Source organism: Lepidochelys olivacea (assembly GCF_965140295.1).
Source record: "Lepidochelys olivacea isolate rLepOli2 genome assembly, chromosome: 2".
In the NCBI taxonomy this organism is placed as follows: Eukaryota; Metazoa; Chordata; order Testudines; family Cheloniidae; genus Lepidochelys; species Lepidochelys olivacea.
In genome coordinates, this window is record NC_140412.1 from 145,363,404 (window position 1) to 145,381,208 (window position 17,805).

Sequence of the window (17,805 nt, forward strand, 5' to 3'; positions counted from 1 at the left end):
GAGGCTGCTCCCTCCCACCTCCTGGGTTTTCCAATAGGTGCTGCTGGGGCTGGTTGGGGGAGCCCCCTCACCTCACTACAGAGGCTGGTCAGTGTGCTCTGGCAGCCCTGCTGGCTGGAGCTCGCTCTCCCTCCCTCCCTTGGGTGATAGCTGCTGCTGCTGGCTGGAGTTCCCTCCCTGGACTGCTGAGTGTGGGGGGGTCACTGCTGGCTGGTCACATCCTGGCATTCCAAACTAGTCACATCGAAAGAAGGTGCTATTGGGCTGTTAGGAATACAATCCGGTCCTGATAATACCTATCGCCTCCAGAGAAAGGGAAGTGCCTAGAAGATGTAAAAGGAAACTTAGTTTGATAGCATCCTGTCTGGCAAGAACTCACTTATCAATACTGGGATGTGAAATCCTCATTTCTGTATTGTTTTGTCATTATAGTTCCCACTTTGCTATTGTTTGTCTGTATAATCTCTGTCTGGTTCTGTGATTGTTTCTGTCTGCTGTATAGTTAATTTTGCTGGGTGTAAACTAATTAAGGTGGTGGGATAGAATTGCTTACATAATCATAGATTTCAGAGTAACAGCTGTAGCTCACGAAAGCTCATGCTCAAATAAATTGGTTAGTCTCTAATGTGCCATGAGTACTCCTTTTCTTTTTACATAATCATGTTACAATATGTTAGGATTGGTTAGTTAAATTTCAGGAAAATGATTGGTTAAGGTATAGCTAAGCAGAACTCAAGTTTTATTATATAGTCTGCAGTCAATCAGGAAGTGAGGGGGTGAGTGTGTGGGGGGGAGGGGATGGGAACAGGGAATGGGGGTAAGGAAGTTGGAATCATGTTTGGCTAAGGGCAGGAATGGGAACGGGGACACAGATGTAAGGCTCTATGGTGTCAGAGCTGGGAAGAGGGACACTAAGGAAGGAAGGGTAGAAAGTTGGCTAGATTGTCGGTCTCAACGGGTAGTGATCAATGGCTCCATGTCTAGTTGGCCGCCGGTATCAAGTGGAGTGCCCCAAGGGTCAGTCCTGGGGCCGGTTTTGTTCAATATCTTCATAAATGATCTGGAGGATGGTGTGGATTGCACTCTCAGCAAATTTGCGGATGATACTAAACTGGGAGGAGTGGTAGATACGCTGGAGGGCAGGGATAGGATACAGAGGGACCTAGACAAATTGGAGGATTGGGCCAAAAGAAATCTGATGAGGTTCAACAAGGATAGGTGCAGGGTCCTGCACTTAGGATGGAAGAACCCAATGCACTGCTACAGACTAGGGACCGAATGGCTAGGCAGCAGTTCTGCGGAAAAGGACCTAGGGGTTACAGTGGACGAGAAGCTGGATATGAGTCAACAGTGTGCCCTCGTTGCCAAGAAGGCCAATGGCATTTTGGGATATATAAGTAGGGGCATAGCCAGCAGATCAAGGGACGTGATCGTTCCCCTCTATTCGACATTGGTGAGGCCTCATCTGGAGTACTGTGTCCAGTTTTGGGCCCCACACTACAAGAAGGATGTGGATAAATTGGAGAGAGTCCAGCGAAGAGCAACAAAAATGATTAGGGGTCTGGAACACATGAGTTATGAGGAGAGGCTGAGGGAACTGGGATTGTTTAGTCTGCAGAAGAAAAGAATGAGGGGGGATTTGATAGCTGCTTTCAACTACCTGAGAGGTGGTTCCAGAGAGGATGGTTCTAGACTATTCTCAGTGGTAGAAGAGGACAGGACAAGGAGTAATGGTCTCAAGTTGCAGTAGGGGAGGTTTAGGTTGGATATTAGGAAAACCTTTTTCACTAGGAGGGTGGTGAAACACTGGAATGTGTTACCTAGGGAGGTGGTAGAGTCTCCTTCCTTAGAGGTTTTTAAGGTCAGGCTTGACAGAGCTCTGGCTGGGATGATTTAGTTGGGGATTGGTCCTGCTTTGAGCAGGGGGTTGGACTAGATGACCTCCTGAGGTCCCTTCCAACCCTGATATTCTATGAAACTGAAATCATGCTTGCTGGAAGTTCACCCCAATAAACATCGAATTGTTTGCACCTTTGGACTTCAGGTATTGTTCCTCTCTGTTCATGTGAGAAGGACCAGGGAAGTAAGTGTGTGAAGGAATAAGCCCCCTAACAACCTCCATCAGCTGCAGTTCAGCAGGGCCCATGGAGGAGAGGGCGGCGAGACCCTTGCCGGCCAAGGGAGAGGGCCTGCCCCAGGGGGAGGTTTCCCTTCCCCCTACTGTCCCACCCTTGCCCCCCCGAGCCCTGGAACCATCGCCCTTGCCCCCTGGCCCTACCCTGCTGACTGACCCTCCACCTTGGAGGTCTGGGTGCTCATCCAGGGGAAGCACGGCACCCGCAGATCATGGGCTTGATTCCTCCCCTCACTATATTAAACACCTGGGGCTGTAGGGTGGGTCTCTGCAGGAGCCAGGTGCTCTTCTTCTTTTGGGAGGGGGGTACTCTGTGATCTTCCTGCTGGAGACCCACAAGGTTCCAGCCGTCAAGGCTACCTGGCAGCTGGAGTCAGGGGACAGGGTTTATTTTAGTCACTTCAGCACCCACTTGGCTGGGGTAGCCACCCTTTTCTCCTCCGAGCTACAGCCCGAGGTGCTGGGGGTCGCTGAGGTCTTGCCAGACCGCCTGCTGCATGTCCAGGCCTGTGTGGAGGGGCTGATCTTAAACTTAGCCAACATTTACACCCCAAACACAGGCCCGGACCAGGTGCACTTTTACCGGCAGGTGTTGGCCTTCCTTGGCACTCTGGATCCTCACGAGTGCCTGGTCCTGGGCAGGGACTTCAACACCACCCTGGAGGACCGGGATAGGTCAGGACTTGAGAATTCCCCGGCTGCCGTGAGCATCCTCAGGGAGATCGTGGACCATCACTCACTGGTGGACGTCTGGCATGGCCACCACCCGGACGATGATACCACCTTCACCTATGTCCATATGGAGGACGATCGGTCGTGCCACTCCCGGTTGGACCAAATGTATCTCTCACGTTTCCATCTGGCACAGGCCCATGCCTCCAGCATCTGGCCAGCCCCGTTCACAGACCACCACTTGGTGACCATGATGCCCTGGCCTCTCTGAACTGAGAGAGGCCAGGACTGACCTTTCGGCATTTTAATAACAGCGTGCTGGAGGATGTGGACTTCATGGCATCCTTCCAGGAGTTCTGGCTGGCCTGGCGGAGGCAGCGACACACCTTTCCCTCGTCACAGCGGTGGTGGGATGTGGGGAAGGTACGCAAGCGGCTCTTCTGCTGAGACTACACCCGCCGGCTGAGGGATGCGGTGATAGGGCAGTTGGAGCAGGAGGTCTTAGAGCTATAGAGGTCTCTGGCCCCGAGGATCCACCCCTCTGTGCAGCGTACCGGGAGAAGCAAGAGGAGCTTGAGCCCACCCACCACCTGGGTTTTCCATAAGTGCTGGGGCTGGTGCTGGGCCCTGGCTCTTGCTGCTCCTGCTCCAGCTACTCCCCTGACTGGGCCAGACACGCCCCCCCTTCTCTGCTACCTGGCTGCTGGAGCCTCTCCACCCCACCCCCGGTTGTTGCTGCTCCTGCTGCAACTCCTTGGGTGCAGCCCCTCCCCCCCCCCCGAGGAGGGGAGTAAGGGACCCCAGCCATTGCTACTGCTGCTGTGGACACCACCACCACCACCTGAGAGGGGTTCTTCCTGCCTGGCCATCAGGAGCTGGAGCTGCTGTGGCTGCCTGGGAGCCCCTGGAGCCTTGAGAAGGAGGAAGACGGGGATGATCCGCTGCTGGAGGAGCACAAAGAGATTCTGCAGACCACTGTGGAGGGTGCCTTCAAGTACTGAGTAACTTTCAAACTGTGCTCTTATGGGTGGGATCTTGACTATGTTTGTGGGGACACAGGGGTGTGGCGTGGAGCCTGCCCCCCGGTCCATCTGTGTCCCTCCCCCCCGGCCCTCCACCACCATTGCTGCCCCCTCCACTACCCCTAGTGGACACTGACCATCTGACCTCAAGCTCCTGCCTCTGAGACTCAGCTGCTCACCTGGCTTGCCACACGCTGTTTCCACCATTTGGGCCTGAAGCAGCAGCCAGCAACCATTGACTTTTTTTTTTTTTTGCAAGTGCATGTTGGTGCATGTGCCCCCCGCCTTGGACTGACACTCCCCCTTCCCTGCAGTTGTCTCCCCCTCTTCCCTTCCAGTCCTTTACCCCCCCTTTTTGCCCCAGCCCCTCAGCAGCTTTAGTTTGTTTGCCTACCCCCACCCCCCTTTCCTTCTGCAGGTTTGTTTATTTGTTTTTGTTTGTTTGCCCTGCCCCAGCCTCTAAAGCTAGCCCCTTGGTTTTCCTGTCCTACCTCAGGCCTGGCCCTCCCCTTCCCCCAACCACAGTTCCTCTGCCCTGACTGGCCTTTTGCTCCATGGTCCCGTGCCCCCTCCTATGCACTTGTGCCCCTCCCCTGTTTCAGTTTAACCCCTGTCTCATTGCACTCCCCTGATGCTATTATAGCCCCCCTCCCCTAGTGCAGCTAGAGGAGATGGAAGTCCTTGATAGCCCCCACATCCAACCCCCTCTTCTGGTACCCTCCTCCCCTGCCTGCAACCTAGCAGGGAGGAGTGGTTGATCTGCTTCCCCTTTCCATACTCCCCCTCCGGTGTTTCTCCTCCATCCCTGCTCATTATGGTGGGGGAGAAGGTGGCTGAGACCCCCCGGGCAGTCCCTCCTGCCCCTCCTCCACCCGCCCCCCAGTCATCCCACTGTGGCTCCCACCTCAACCACTGCTGCCAAATCACCCGCTACCACCCCCACTGGGGCACCAGCAGCAGCAAAAACAGGGTGAACATCCCTTGCCACCTCTGATTCTGGGGGAGCCCCTGCAGCCGGTGTGAAAGGCCAGGGAAAAAAGAAGGGTAAGGGCTCCACCAAAAAGGCTAGGCCCTCCATGGCAGGGACTGCCCTCTCTGCCGCAGCCCCACCACCGGCCATGGTGTCCTTCCCCCTTGCTCCCTCCACCAGCTCTGCAGGTGCCCCTCCCCCGGCCCCCAGGACGTACGCCCAGGTGGCAGCAACTCCCCTGCCTGCCGCTACATTATCTCTCCCTGCCATCACCTCTGCTACCATCTCTGGCGGCCTGAGCCCCTTCCCCACCTTGACCAGGAAGCATGGCATCCATTACCTCCAGGTGCCCACCTCACCCCACGTGGAGACCTATGTGTGGGCACTGGCGAGGGTGGTGGGGCCCATGGCCATTGTAGCAGCCTCCAAAATGTATGGGAAGGTCGTCTTCTTCCTGGCTTCGGAGGCCGCCGCCTAGGAGGCAGTGGAGTAGGGCCTGGCAGTGTTCTCCCCCTGGAGCCACTGGAGGACCTCGGCGTCCGGTTGGTCCTGACCTCCACCTGTTGGTCCTGACCTCTGTCCCTCCATTCCTTCCTAATGCTGCCCTGTTACCTTGCCTCTCTACCCTGGGGCAACCCCTCTCCATAGTCAGTCCTCTCTCCCTGGGCTGCAAAGACCTGCCCTCCGTCATGTCCTCTCGTTCCGCCGGCTGGTGCAGCTTCGGCTGGTGCAGCTTCAACTGCTGCTGGCAGTGTGTGATGGAGAGGCATGCGAGGGGTCCTTTCTGGTCCCCTACCAGGGGGCCTGCTACCAGGTGCATTACTTTAGGGGGAGGCCTGGTGCTACCTGTGCCAGGCGATGGGGCACGTCCGAAGGGACTGCCCCTTGGCCCAGCATGGAGGAGCATCCGGGACCCCTGAGCCCCGGCAGGGAGCCGGCCCCATCATTACTGGCACCCCTGGCTGCCCGGAGCCGCCCCTTCTCCTTCCCAGCCCACCACGGCTCCCACTTGGGCCCTAGAGGTACCTCCCCCAGCGTGGCCAGATGAGCAGGAGAGCCCCGCCCCTGCTGTGTGCAGTCTGGCGGGGCCTATGGAGGAGGGAGTGGTGGGATTACCACTGGGATGAGAAAGGGCCTGCCCCAGGGGGAATCTTCCCTCCCTCGTGCCAGCCCACTGCTACCTCCCTGTGTTCCCATGCCATCGCCCTTGCCCCCTGACCCGACCCCTTCTGGCTAGCCTACAGATGATGCCATGGAGGACTGGGTCCAAGTACAGGGGAAGCGGGGCAAGCAGAAGGCTTAAGGTCTGCTCCTTCCAGCTGATGCACAGGCCCCCCAAAAGACCAGGAAGGTGGCCACCAACACCGAGCCTTCTGCCTTGTCCCTGGGTGCATCCCATCTGTTAGAGCTAGCTGGGGATGATGTGGCAGCAATGGCAGGTAGCACTGCCCCTCCTCCAGAGTCCCTCCTTGGGGGGCCCCCCAATGGAACCCCTCCTGCCCTCTTGCCACCTGAACTCCCTGCATGCTCCAAGGCAAGTGTCGCTTTGGGCACCAGAGAGGAGGGCCCTGGGGTGGTGATTTTCCCCTCCATCTTTGAGGAGCTTGAGGCCCTAGGTCTGGCCCTAGGTCTGACCCCAGTCACTCAGGGGGAGGATGACCCTCTGCCAGCAGGCCTTGCTCTGGGTGACCTCACCCCGGCCCCCATCTCTCTATGCTCCATCCCCCTAACCACTGCTTCTGCTCCCGCCTCCGAGGAACCCTTGGACTCTTCCACCAGCCCTGCCGCAGATGGTCCCCCACTAATGGCTGCCAAGCCTATTGAGGCAAGAGCCAGTGCCACGTGGCCGGGACCTGAGTCACCAGGGGCATCCCTCGTTGATGTGGGGCAGCCAACCTCCTTCCCATGTGGGGGCCCCACTGCTGCTTCCCCACCTATTGATGCCATGGCCACAACATCTGCCTTGGAGCACGAGCCCAGTATTGTTGAGGGCCCCCTTCCCACTCCACAGACCCCTGAGCCTGGCCATAAGGTGCTGCCCCCCAGTGGCTCGGCTTCAGGGGCCCATGATCCCACTTCTGCCCCTCTCCCAACCCTGCTTCTGACCTCTGCCCTGCCCCTTATGCCAACCCCGGCGCCCTCCCTTCCACTGCCCGTGCTGCTGCTGCCCCTGGGGCCATCTCCTTCCACTTCCCGGAAGACGACCCCCAGGGAGCAGCCTTTGTGTTCCCCTGTTCTGACCCTCTAAGGGCTGCTATTTTCCATCCACCACCCCCTACTGAGCCGGGGGCTGAGGCGGGCTGTGTGGCACCGGCACATCGGGTGCCATGCCAGGGGTCCGCCTCCTGCTTGCCCATCTCAATAGGCCACAGGACTTTGACAGGGGCCCCATTAGAGGATGACCAGGGGCCTGTAACCCTGCCCCCCAATAGGCTGTGAGAGGAACTGCAAGAGTTTCTCCAGGAAACAATGTGCAGCTTGATCTCCAGCTCTGGGGCCTGGGGTGCTTTTGTTCGATCCTGCATCCTTCTCCTTCGGGAGATGGATTGTGGCTCCCACTTCTTCTACACCCTGGAGAAAAAGAGGGGGGCCAAGAAGCATGTCACCTGCCTCCTGGCAGAAGACAGCACCCCCCTCACGGATCAGGCAGAGATGTGCGGGCGGGCCAGGACCTTCTACGCAGGTCTTTTCTCCCCAGGTTTGACCAATCCTGATGCTTGCAGAGTGCTCTGGGATGGACTCCTGATGGTCAGCGTGAGTGACTGAGACCAGCTAAGCTGCCTCTCACTCTGGCTAAGTTCTTGGAAGCCCTCCACCGCATGCCCACCAATAAATCTCCAGGCATGGACCATGGAGTTCTACCAAGTGTTCTGGGATGTCCTCGGCCCAGACCTTGTCACCGTCTGGGCTGATTCCTTGGAGAGCGGGGTCCTCCCCCTGTCGTGCAGGCAAGCCATGCTTGCCTTGCTCCCAAAGAATGGGGACCCCAATGACCTTCGGAATTGGCATCCCATCTCGCTCCTCAGCACAGACGACAAAGTCATAGTGAAGGCCACCTCGCTGCGGCTGGGGTCCATGCTCACAGATGTGGTCCACTCCGACCAGACCTACACTGTCCTGGGCTGTACCATCTTTGATAATCTGTATTTGGTCCAGGATCTCTTGGACCTCGGGTATAGGGATGGTCTGTGATTCACCATCCTGTCTCTGGATCAGGAGAAGGCATTCAAAAGGGTGGACCATGGGTATCTCCTGAGCACTGTGCGAGCGTTCAGCTTCAGACCCCAGTTTGTGGGGTTTCTTCGGATGCTGTACACCTCCATGGAGTGTCTGGTCAGGCTCAAGCGAACCCTGACCGAGTTGGTCAGCTTTGGGCGGGGAGTATGGCAGGGGTGCCCCCTCTCGCACTAGCTGTATGTTCTGGTGATTGAGCCCTTCTTCTGTCTCCTCTGCCAGAGGCTGACAGGGTTGGTGCTGTGGGAACAGAAGCTGCGGCTGGTCCTGTCAGTGTACACCAATGAAGTGCTCCTTGTGGTCCAGGACCCAGGTGACTTGGTGCAGGTGGAGGCTTGCCAGGCCGTCTACTCAGTGGCCTCCTCCACCTGAGTCAACTGGGTCAAGAGGTCTGGCCTGGTGGTCGGGGATGGGTAGCAGGCGAGCTCCCTCCCACCCGCGCTTCAGGCCATTCAGTGGAGTGCAGGTCCGCTGCTCTATCTTGGCATTTACCTTTCTGCCATGCATCCGTCTCTGCCGGAGAACTGGCAAGGTTTAGAGGGCAGGGTGGTAGAGCGGCTCCGGAAATGGACAGGACTACTCAGGTGCCTCTCCCTCTGAGGGAGGGCACTGATGCTTAATCAGCTAGTCCTGTCCATGCTCTGGCACTGGCTCCACACCCTGGTCCGAGCCCCGGCTTTCCTGGCCAACCTCCGGAAGTCGGTTCTGGAGTTCTTCTGGCCAGGACTGCACTGGGTCTCTGCAAGGGTCCTCCACCTGCCCCTGGAGGAGGGAGGACAGGGCCTGAAGTGCCTGCGCACTCAGGTCCACATCTTCCACCTCCAGGCTCTGCAGAGGCTCCTTTATGGTGCAGGTAGTCCAGCTTGAAGCATACTGGCGCACGCCCTCCTGCACCACTTCCGAGGGCTCTGATACAACCAGCAGCTCCTTTATCTCCATCCAAGGGGTCTTCCGCAAGACCTCTCTGGGCTGCCGGTCTTCTACCAGGACCTCCTCCAGACCTGGAAACTGGTTTCGGCCACCAGGTCCATGGTGGCCACCGAGGGGGCAGATCTTCTCATGGAACCCCTGCTACTCAACCCTCAGCTCTGTGTGCAAGTGGCAGAGTCCCCCTTGGTGCACTAGAGGTTGGTCCTGGCAGAAGTCACCAGAGTCGGAGACCTCCTGGACTACAACCGGGGACACTGGCTGGATTACCTGATGCTCGCTCAGCGCATGGGGGTCTCCAGACTTTGTACTCCCTGGAGCATAAGGGATATTACCCTTACTTCAGAAGGTGAGGGACACTTTACTGCCCACTGCTTGTGTCTTCCTCGACTGAAGGGAAAAGCTCAGACTTGCAGATGGAAGCAGTACTGAAAAATTCTGAGGGGAGACTGCTGGGTGAAAAAAATGGACAGTGGAAGCATGTGACTAAGAGAACAAGGCAGAGGAAAAGACGGGCTAGTTAAGGAGAAATAGAACTCAAGAACAGGTTTGCAGAGTTGGAAAATGAAGAAGGGGCTCAGCAGGTGGTCACTGAAAGTGGAAGGGCAAGGAGGAAGAGATGAGTGGCTAGTCCTATAGGAAAAGGGGAAGAGTCAATGGAGACTACACCAAATATGAGCCACAGGAGTATACAGGATGGATTGAAGAGGATTACAAGGGAGAATAGGAATGGAAAGAACTTGCAGCAAGAGGGAACAGGAGATAGACCGGAGAATCGCACCGTCACCAGGAATGGCACATCTATGTGATCGGGGACTCCTTACTGAGAAGAATAGACAGACCTGTAACCAGAGCTGATCCAGAGAATAGAAGGGTGTGCTGTCTTCCAGGTGCTAAGATACAGGATGTGGACCTGAGGTTGAAAAGGATCCTAAAGGGAGCGGGAAAGAATCCACTGATTGTCCTTCATGTGGGAACAAATGATACCAGTAGATTCTCACTGGAAAGTATCAGGAGAGACTATGCCAGGCTGGGGAAGACGGTTAAGGAAATGGAGGATCAGCTGGTCTTCAGTGGGATTCTGCCTGTTCCTAGAGAAGCAACAAAGGTGTGACAAGATTATGACTATCAACAGATGGCTCAGGCAGTGGTGCTATAAGGAGGGCTTTGAGAAGTATGGCCACTGGGAGGCATTCATGGACAAAGGACAGTTCTCTCAGGATGGACTTCATCTGAATCGGGAAGGAAATAGACTTCTAGGATGGAGGCTGGCACAACTGATTAAGAGAGCTTTAAACTAGGAATTTAGGGGAGATGGTTGGGAAATGTCCAGGTAATCTCCACACCAGATTTTAACATTGAGAGGGAAGAAAACGAGGTAAGAAAGGATACAGCCGTGGGTAGGAGAATGGACATAAGGAGGAAGGGCAGTGTGGATACCAGTCTAATAGGTCATATTGGCTGTAGAATGTCCATGCCTAATCGAGTAAAGAATGTGAGCGAGGCCAAACAGCAAAAATTAAGATGTTTGTACACCAATGCGAGGAGTCTAGGTAACAAAATGGAGGAACTAGAGCTACTGGTGCAGGAAGTGAAACCAGATATTATAGGGATAACAGAAACATGGTGGAATAGTAGTCATGACTGGACTACAGGTATTGAAGGGTATGTGCTGTTTATGAAAGACAGAAATAAAGGTAAAGGTGGTGGAGTAGCATTGTATACGAATGATGAGGTAGAATGCAAAGAAATAAGAAGAGATGGAATGGATAAGACAGAGTCCATCTGGGAAAAATCACATTGGGGAAGAAAACTACTAGAGTCTCCCCTGTGATAGTACATGGGGTGTGCTATAGACCGCCGGGATCTAATTTGGATATGGATAGAGCCCTCTTTAATGTTTTTCATGAAGTAAATACTAATGGAAACTGTGTGATTATGGGAGAATTTAACTTCTCAGATATAGGCTGGAGGACGAGTGCTAGTAATAATAATAGGGCTCAGATTTTCCTAGATGCGATAGCTGATGGATTCCTTCATCAAGTAGTTGCTGAACCAACTAGAGGGGATGCCTTTTTATATTTGGTTTTGGTGAGTAATGAGGACCTCATAGAAGAAATGGTTGTAGGGGATAATCTTGGTTCAAGTGATCATGAGCTAATTCAGTTCAAACTGAACAGAAGGATTAACAAAAATAAATCTGCAGCTAGGGTTTTTGATTTCAAAAGGGCTGACTTTCAAAAATTAAGGAAATTAGTTAGGGAAGTGGATTGGACTGAAGAACTTATGGATCTAAAGGCAGAGGAGGCCTGGGATTACTTTAAATCAAAGCTGCAGAAGCTATCGGAAGCCTGCATCCCAAGAAAGGGGGGGAAATTCATAGGCAGGAGTTGTAGACCAAGCTGGATGAGCAAGCATCTCAGAGAGGTGATTAAGAAAAAGCAGAAAGCATACAGGGAGTGGAAGACGTGAGAGATCAGCAAAGAAAGCTACCTTATTGAGGTCAGAACATGTAGGGATAAAGTGAGAAAGGCTAAAAGTCAAGTAGAGTTGGACCTTGCAAAGGGAATTAGAACCAATAGTAAAAGGTTCTATAGCCACATAAATAAGAAGAAAACAAAGAAAGAAGAAGTGGAGCCGCTAAACACTGAGGATGGAGTGGAGGTTAAGGACAATCTAGGCATGGCCCAGTATCTAGACCAATACTTTGCCTCAGTCTTTAATAAGGCTAAAGAGGATCGTAGGGATAATGGTAGCATGACAAATGGGAATGAGGATATGGAGGTAGATATTACCATATCTGAGGTAGAAGCAAAACTCAAACAGCTTAATGGAACTAAATCGGGGGGCCCAGATAATCTTCATCCAAGAATATTAAAGGAATTGGCACCCGAAATTGCAAGCCCATTAGCAAGAATTTTTAATGACTCTGTAAACTCAGGGGTTGTACCGTATGACTGGAGAATTGCTAACATAGTTCCTATATTTAATGAAGGAAAAAAAAGTGATCCGGGTAACTACAGGCCTGTTAGTTTGACATCTGTAGTATGCAAGGTCTTGGAAAAAATTTTGAAGGAGAAAGTAGTGAATGACTTTGAGGTCAATGGTAAATGGGACAAAATACAATATGGTTTTACAAAAGGTAGATCATGCCAAACCAACCTGATCTCCTTCTTTGAGAAAGTAACATATTTTTTAGACAATGAAAACACAGTGGATCTAATTTACCTAGATTTTAGTAAGGCGTTTGATACGGCGCCATATGGGGAATTATTAGTTAAATTGGAAAAGATGGGGATCAATTTGAAAATTGAAAGGTGGATAAGGAATTGGTTAAAAGGGAGACTACAGCGGGTCCTACTGAAAGGTGAACTGTCAGACTGGAGGGAGATTACCAGTGGAGTTCCTCAGGGATCAGTTTTGGGACCAATCTTATTTAATCTTTTTATTACTGACCTTGGCACAAAAAGTGGGAGTGTGCTGATAAAGTTTATGGATGATAGAAAGCTGGGAGGTATTGCCAATTTAGAGAACGACTGGGATATCATAGAGGAGGATCTGGATGACCTTGTAAACTGGAGTAATAGTAATAGGATGAAATTTAATAGTGAGAAGTGTAAGGTCATGCATTTAGGGATTAATAACAAGAATTTTAGTTATATGCTGGGAACGCATCAATTAGAAGTAACGGAGGAGGAGAAGGATCTTGGAGTATTGGTTGCCCACAGGATGACTGTGAGCCGCCAATGTGATATGGCCATGAAAAAAGCTAATGTGCATCAGGCGAGGTATTTCCAGTAGAGATAAGGAGGTGTTAGTACCATTATACAAGGCACTGGTGAGACCTCATCTGGAATACTGTGTGCAGTTCTCGTCTCCCAGGTTTAAGAAGGATGAATTCAAACTGGAACAGGTACAGAGAAGGACTACTAGGATGATCCGAGGAATGGAAAACCTGTCTTATGAAAGGAGACTCAAGGAGCTTGGCTTGTTTAGCTTAACCAAAAGAAGGTTGAGGGGAGATATGATTGTTCTCTATAAATATATCAGAGGGATAAATACCGGAGAGGGAGAGGAATTATTTAAGCTCAGTACCAATGTGGACGCAAGAACAAATGGATATAAACTGGCCATCGGGAAGTTTAGACCTGAAATTTAGATGAAGGTTTCTGACCATCAGAGGAGTGAAGTTCTGGAATAGCCTTCCAAGGGAAGCAGTGGGGGCAAAAGACCTATCTGGCTTCAAGATTAAGCTTGATAAGTTTATGGAGGAGATGGTATGATGGGATAACATGATTTTGGTAATTAATTGATCTTTAAATATTCATGGTAAATAGGCCCAATGGGATGTTAGATGGGGTGGAATCTGAGTTACTACAGAAAACTCTTTCCTGGGTATCTGGCTCGTGAATCGTATCTGGCTCGTGAATCTTGCCCACATGCTTAGGGTTTAGCTGATCCCCATATTTGGGGTTGGGAAGGAATTTTTCTCCAGGGCAGATTGGAAGAAGCCTTGGGGGGGTTTCGCCTTCCTCTGCAGCATGGGGCACGGGTCATTTGCTGGAGGATTCTCTGCACCTTGACATCTTTAAACCATGATTTGAGGACTTCAATAGCTCTGACATAGGTGAGAGGTTTATTGCAGGAGTGGGTGGGTGAGATTCTGTGGCCTGCATTGTGCAGATGGTCAGACTAGATGACCATAATGTTCCCTTCTGACCTTACAGTCAATGAGACTGGGTCCTGCGAGAGGGCATGCCATGCCCACCCTCCACTCTAGGCCCTACAGACCTTTTTCATTTGGCCCCTACTCCATGGACCTGCCAGATCATCCCACCCCTTTACCGTGAGGCAGCGGCACGACTTGCAGCCTGTTTGGTTCCAGACCGTGCCAAGAAAACACCTGTACATGCTCATGCTCCACACTCTTCATGTCCTCACCCTCGCATCCCGCCCTGACACGAAGTGGCGAGACCTCTTGCCACCTCTGGAGGGTGAGGCGCCCCAGTGGGCCAGTCCATATTCCACTCTGGCCCCGAGGCCCACGAGGGATGTCAGCTGGCGGATCCTTCACAGAGCCATGAGCACAGGCATGTACTTGGTGCGGTTCACTCCCCTCCCAGACACTTGCCCCTTTTGCAGCATGAGGAAGACCCTGGCTCATGTGTACCTGGAGTGCTCCAGGTTGCAGCCCCTATTCTGGCTCCTCTTGGATCTACTATTACATTTTTGGTTTCACTTTTCCCCTTACCTGTTCATCTACTCACTCTCCATCCATGGCCCCACAAAGTCATGGGACCTCCTTGTCAACCTCCTCCTAGCCCTGGACAAAATGGCCATCTACAGAACAAGGGAGAGGAGGTTGGCTGACGGGGTTTCCTGCTACTGTGGGGCCTATTTCCACTCCTCAGTCCATTCGCGCATCCAGGCAGAGTTCCTCTGGGCGGTGTCCACCGGCTCCCTTGTCACCTTTGAGGAGAAGTGGGCACTGTCTGGGGTTCTCTGCTCGGTGTCCCCATCCGGTTCCCTTCATTTAGCTCTGTCATAAATATAAAGGGAAGGGTAAACCCCTTTAAAATCCCTCCTGGCCAGAGGAAAAATCCTCTCACGTGTAAAGGGTTAAGAAGCTAAAGGTAACCTCTCTGGTACCTGACCAAAATGACCAATGAGGAGACAAGATACTTTCAAAAGCTGGGAGGAGGGAGAGAAACAAAGGGTCTGTGTCTGTCTGTATGCTGCTTTTGCCGGGGATAGAACAGGAATGGAGTCTTAGAACTTTTAGTAAGTAATCTAGCTAGGTATGTGTTAGATTATGATTTCTTTAAATGGCTGAGAAAGGAACTGTGCTGAATAGAATGACTATTCCTGTCTGTGTGTCTTTTTTGTAATTTAAGGTTTTGCCTAGAGCGATTCTCTATGTTTTGAATCTAATTACCCTGTAAGGTATCTACCATCCTGATTTTACAGAGGGGATTTCTTTACTTCTATTAAAGTCTTCTTGTAAGAAAACTGAATGCTTTTTCATTGTTCTCAGATCCAAGGGTTTGGGTCTGTGGTCACCTATGCAAATTGGTGAGGATTTTTACCAAACCTTTCCCAGGAAGTGGGGTGCAAGGGTTGGGAGGATTTTGGGGGGAAAGACGTGTCCAAACTACGTTTCCCAGTTAACCCAGTTAGAATTTGGTGGTGGCAGTGGAGATCCAGGGACAAAGGATAAAATTAATTTGTATCTTGGGGAAGTTTTAATCTAAGCTGGTGAAAGTAAGTTTAGGAGGTTTTCCTGCAGGTCCCCACATCTGTACCCTAGAGTTCAGAGTGGGGGAGGAACCTTGACAAGCTCTGTGACCTCACTCCCATTCCTGTTATCTCATTAGTTGTTCCCCGCAATTATTTGGATCTCAGACCCTTGATCCTCCCCTTAGGCTGGGGGTGGTCCTTTAGTAGTGGGCGGGCTCTGCCCACCCACTTCCTGGATACCAGCAGGACTACTCTACTGTACCCAACTGACCTGGGTCTATCACACCAGCTAAAAATCTGCATGCAATTTCTTCCTGGTGTATGAAATTGTAACTGGAGTAACAGCAAAAGCACAATCCCTTCAGTCATCAGTAAATACTCTTTGGGGAAGGAGCAAGCAGACATGGACTTTTCCAATCTACTGAAGGCTGAATTCAGCTCATATTCCTCAGTTTGGAAGATGAAATGTGCAAATTGATTGATTTAGTTCAGTTACTGTTTATATTAATACTCTGCTGAGCTAAAACAACATACTGATCACATTCTAAAATAAGATTACATTTCAGCTGGATGGGAAGATGTTCTCTTTGCACAGTATGCTATTCACTTTAATCTAGTTTAATAGCATGAACATCAAGGAAAATATTATTTCAGCAGTGGCCTATAATTATAATAAAGAGCAGTCATCTGGTGAATCAGTCTAAGTTTTGCTTTTAGAAAGAGCTACTTTCTCTGACTCTTTGAAGGAAAGTTTCACATATTTACAATGTATTCAACAATCTACTGTACCTAAGAGGAAAACTGCACCTATTAATTTCTATTGCTAGTGCTTAAAGGAAGCAGCAAAATGTATAGTGCAACAGGAAAAAAAGCCATTTTCCAGCACTAGAGAGGTGATGTCCATGGCCTAGGTTATGACTGGACTGTATGCCTGAGCAAAGGAGTAAGAGGGAATAAAAACTCACCCCTGCCATGGACTACCTGACCTTGGGTTCATGTGCACAGGAATAAGTGGAACTACATGCCTGCTTACTCCCACCCTGGAGCAGAGGGGCTATGGGCAGGGAATGGGTGAAGAATGAATGGAACTTTGTTCCCCCGCCAACTCTCTAGGTAGAGTAACTGAGTCAATATAGTTTTCAGAGTGGTAGCCATGTTAGTCTGTATCAGCAAAAAGAACGAGGAGTATTTGTGGCACCTTCGAGACTAACAAATTTATCTGAGCATAAGCTTTTGTGGGCTAAAGTCCACTTCATCAGATGTATGCAGTGGAAAATACAGTAGAAAGATAGATACAGAGAACATGAAAAAATGGGTTTTGCCATACCAACTCTAACGAGACTCATACCTTAATCGATGAGTCTCGTTAGAGTTGGTATGGCAACACCCATTTTTTCATGTTCTCTATATCTATCCATCTACTGTATTTTCCACTGCATGCATCTGATGAAGTGGACTTTAGCCCACGAAAGCTTATGCTCAGATAAATTTGTTAGTCTCGAAGGTGCCACAAGTACTCCTGAGTCAATATAGGGCATGCGTATGTGATGCTGTACTTCTGGACTATACACCAAGCCTATACCAACAGTAAATTACTACCACTGAGGTACCAGGAGGAATCGGGGGAGGAATTGTGACTCAGAGTAGTGACTCTGGAATGGTGCAGTTTATGTGCTGGGTGAATAAAGCCTTTTTAGTCCATTGGCAAGTTCAAAACGTCAAAGAAAAAAATTGTTTTGGGTCACACCAAAAGCAAGAAATTTAAAAAATGTTGGAAATTGAAGAAAAACGTTATTTCAGGGCTAATGAAACATTTTGTTTGAGGCCCAATTAAATATTTCATTTTGATTTCAAGTATTTTTAAATGTTTTTGATTTAAAAAAAAATTAAATTGAAAGAAATTTTGAAACAAAAATTGTTTTGAAATAAATGAAATGTTTTGTTTTGAAAATGTCACAATGCATGGTTTTGATTTTATTGGATTTTTAAGATTTTATTTAAAAATGAACAATTCAGTGAAATGGACACAAATTTACGAAATGTTTCGGTGTTTCGAATCTACTATTTTTATAGAAAAAATATTTTGGTAAAAAAAATTCACTGCGCTTTACTCCCTTTATTCAGAGCTGTGTCTAATGACAAAATCTAGCCCCCGGTAAGCAATGCACAGAGTTAAGTTGCTTGGCAGCTCTGAAGAATTTAAATTCCTTTAAAAATAACCATCAAGGGTTCAGCATTAAAATCTGTATCCAGAGTTTGCCAAACATACTGGTTACTGACTGAACTACCTACTCAACAAAACTTACTTCAGAAAGTTTCTCTAGGACAGGAATATACACTTCATTTATTTGTTGTTATTGCCCACTTTCTTATGATAACTTGTATAAATTTACATAATTTGACAGTATAATCTTGTCCTAACTTCAGAGCTCCTGGCAAGAAAGTAACTGAACAATACAAATTATTGAGAAATAACTTTTGAAGACACAACATAATTTTGTATAGTTTTAGTACTATCCACCAGTAAATTTGACCAATGGATGCAAACTGGGAATCTGCAATTTGTGTAGTTCTTCCAATATTCAGAATGTTCCCACAAAACCTATTTC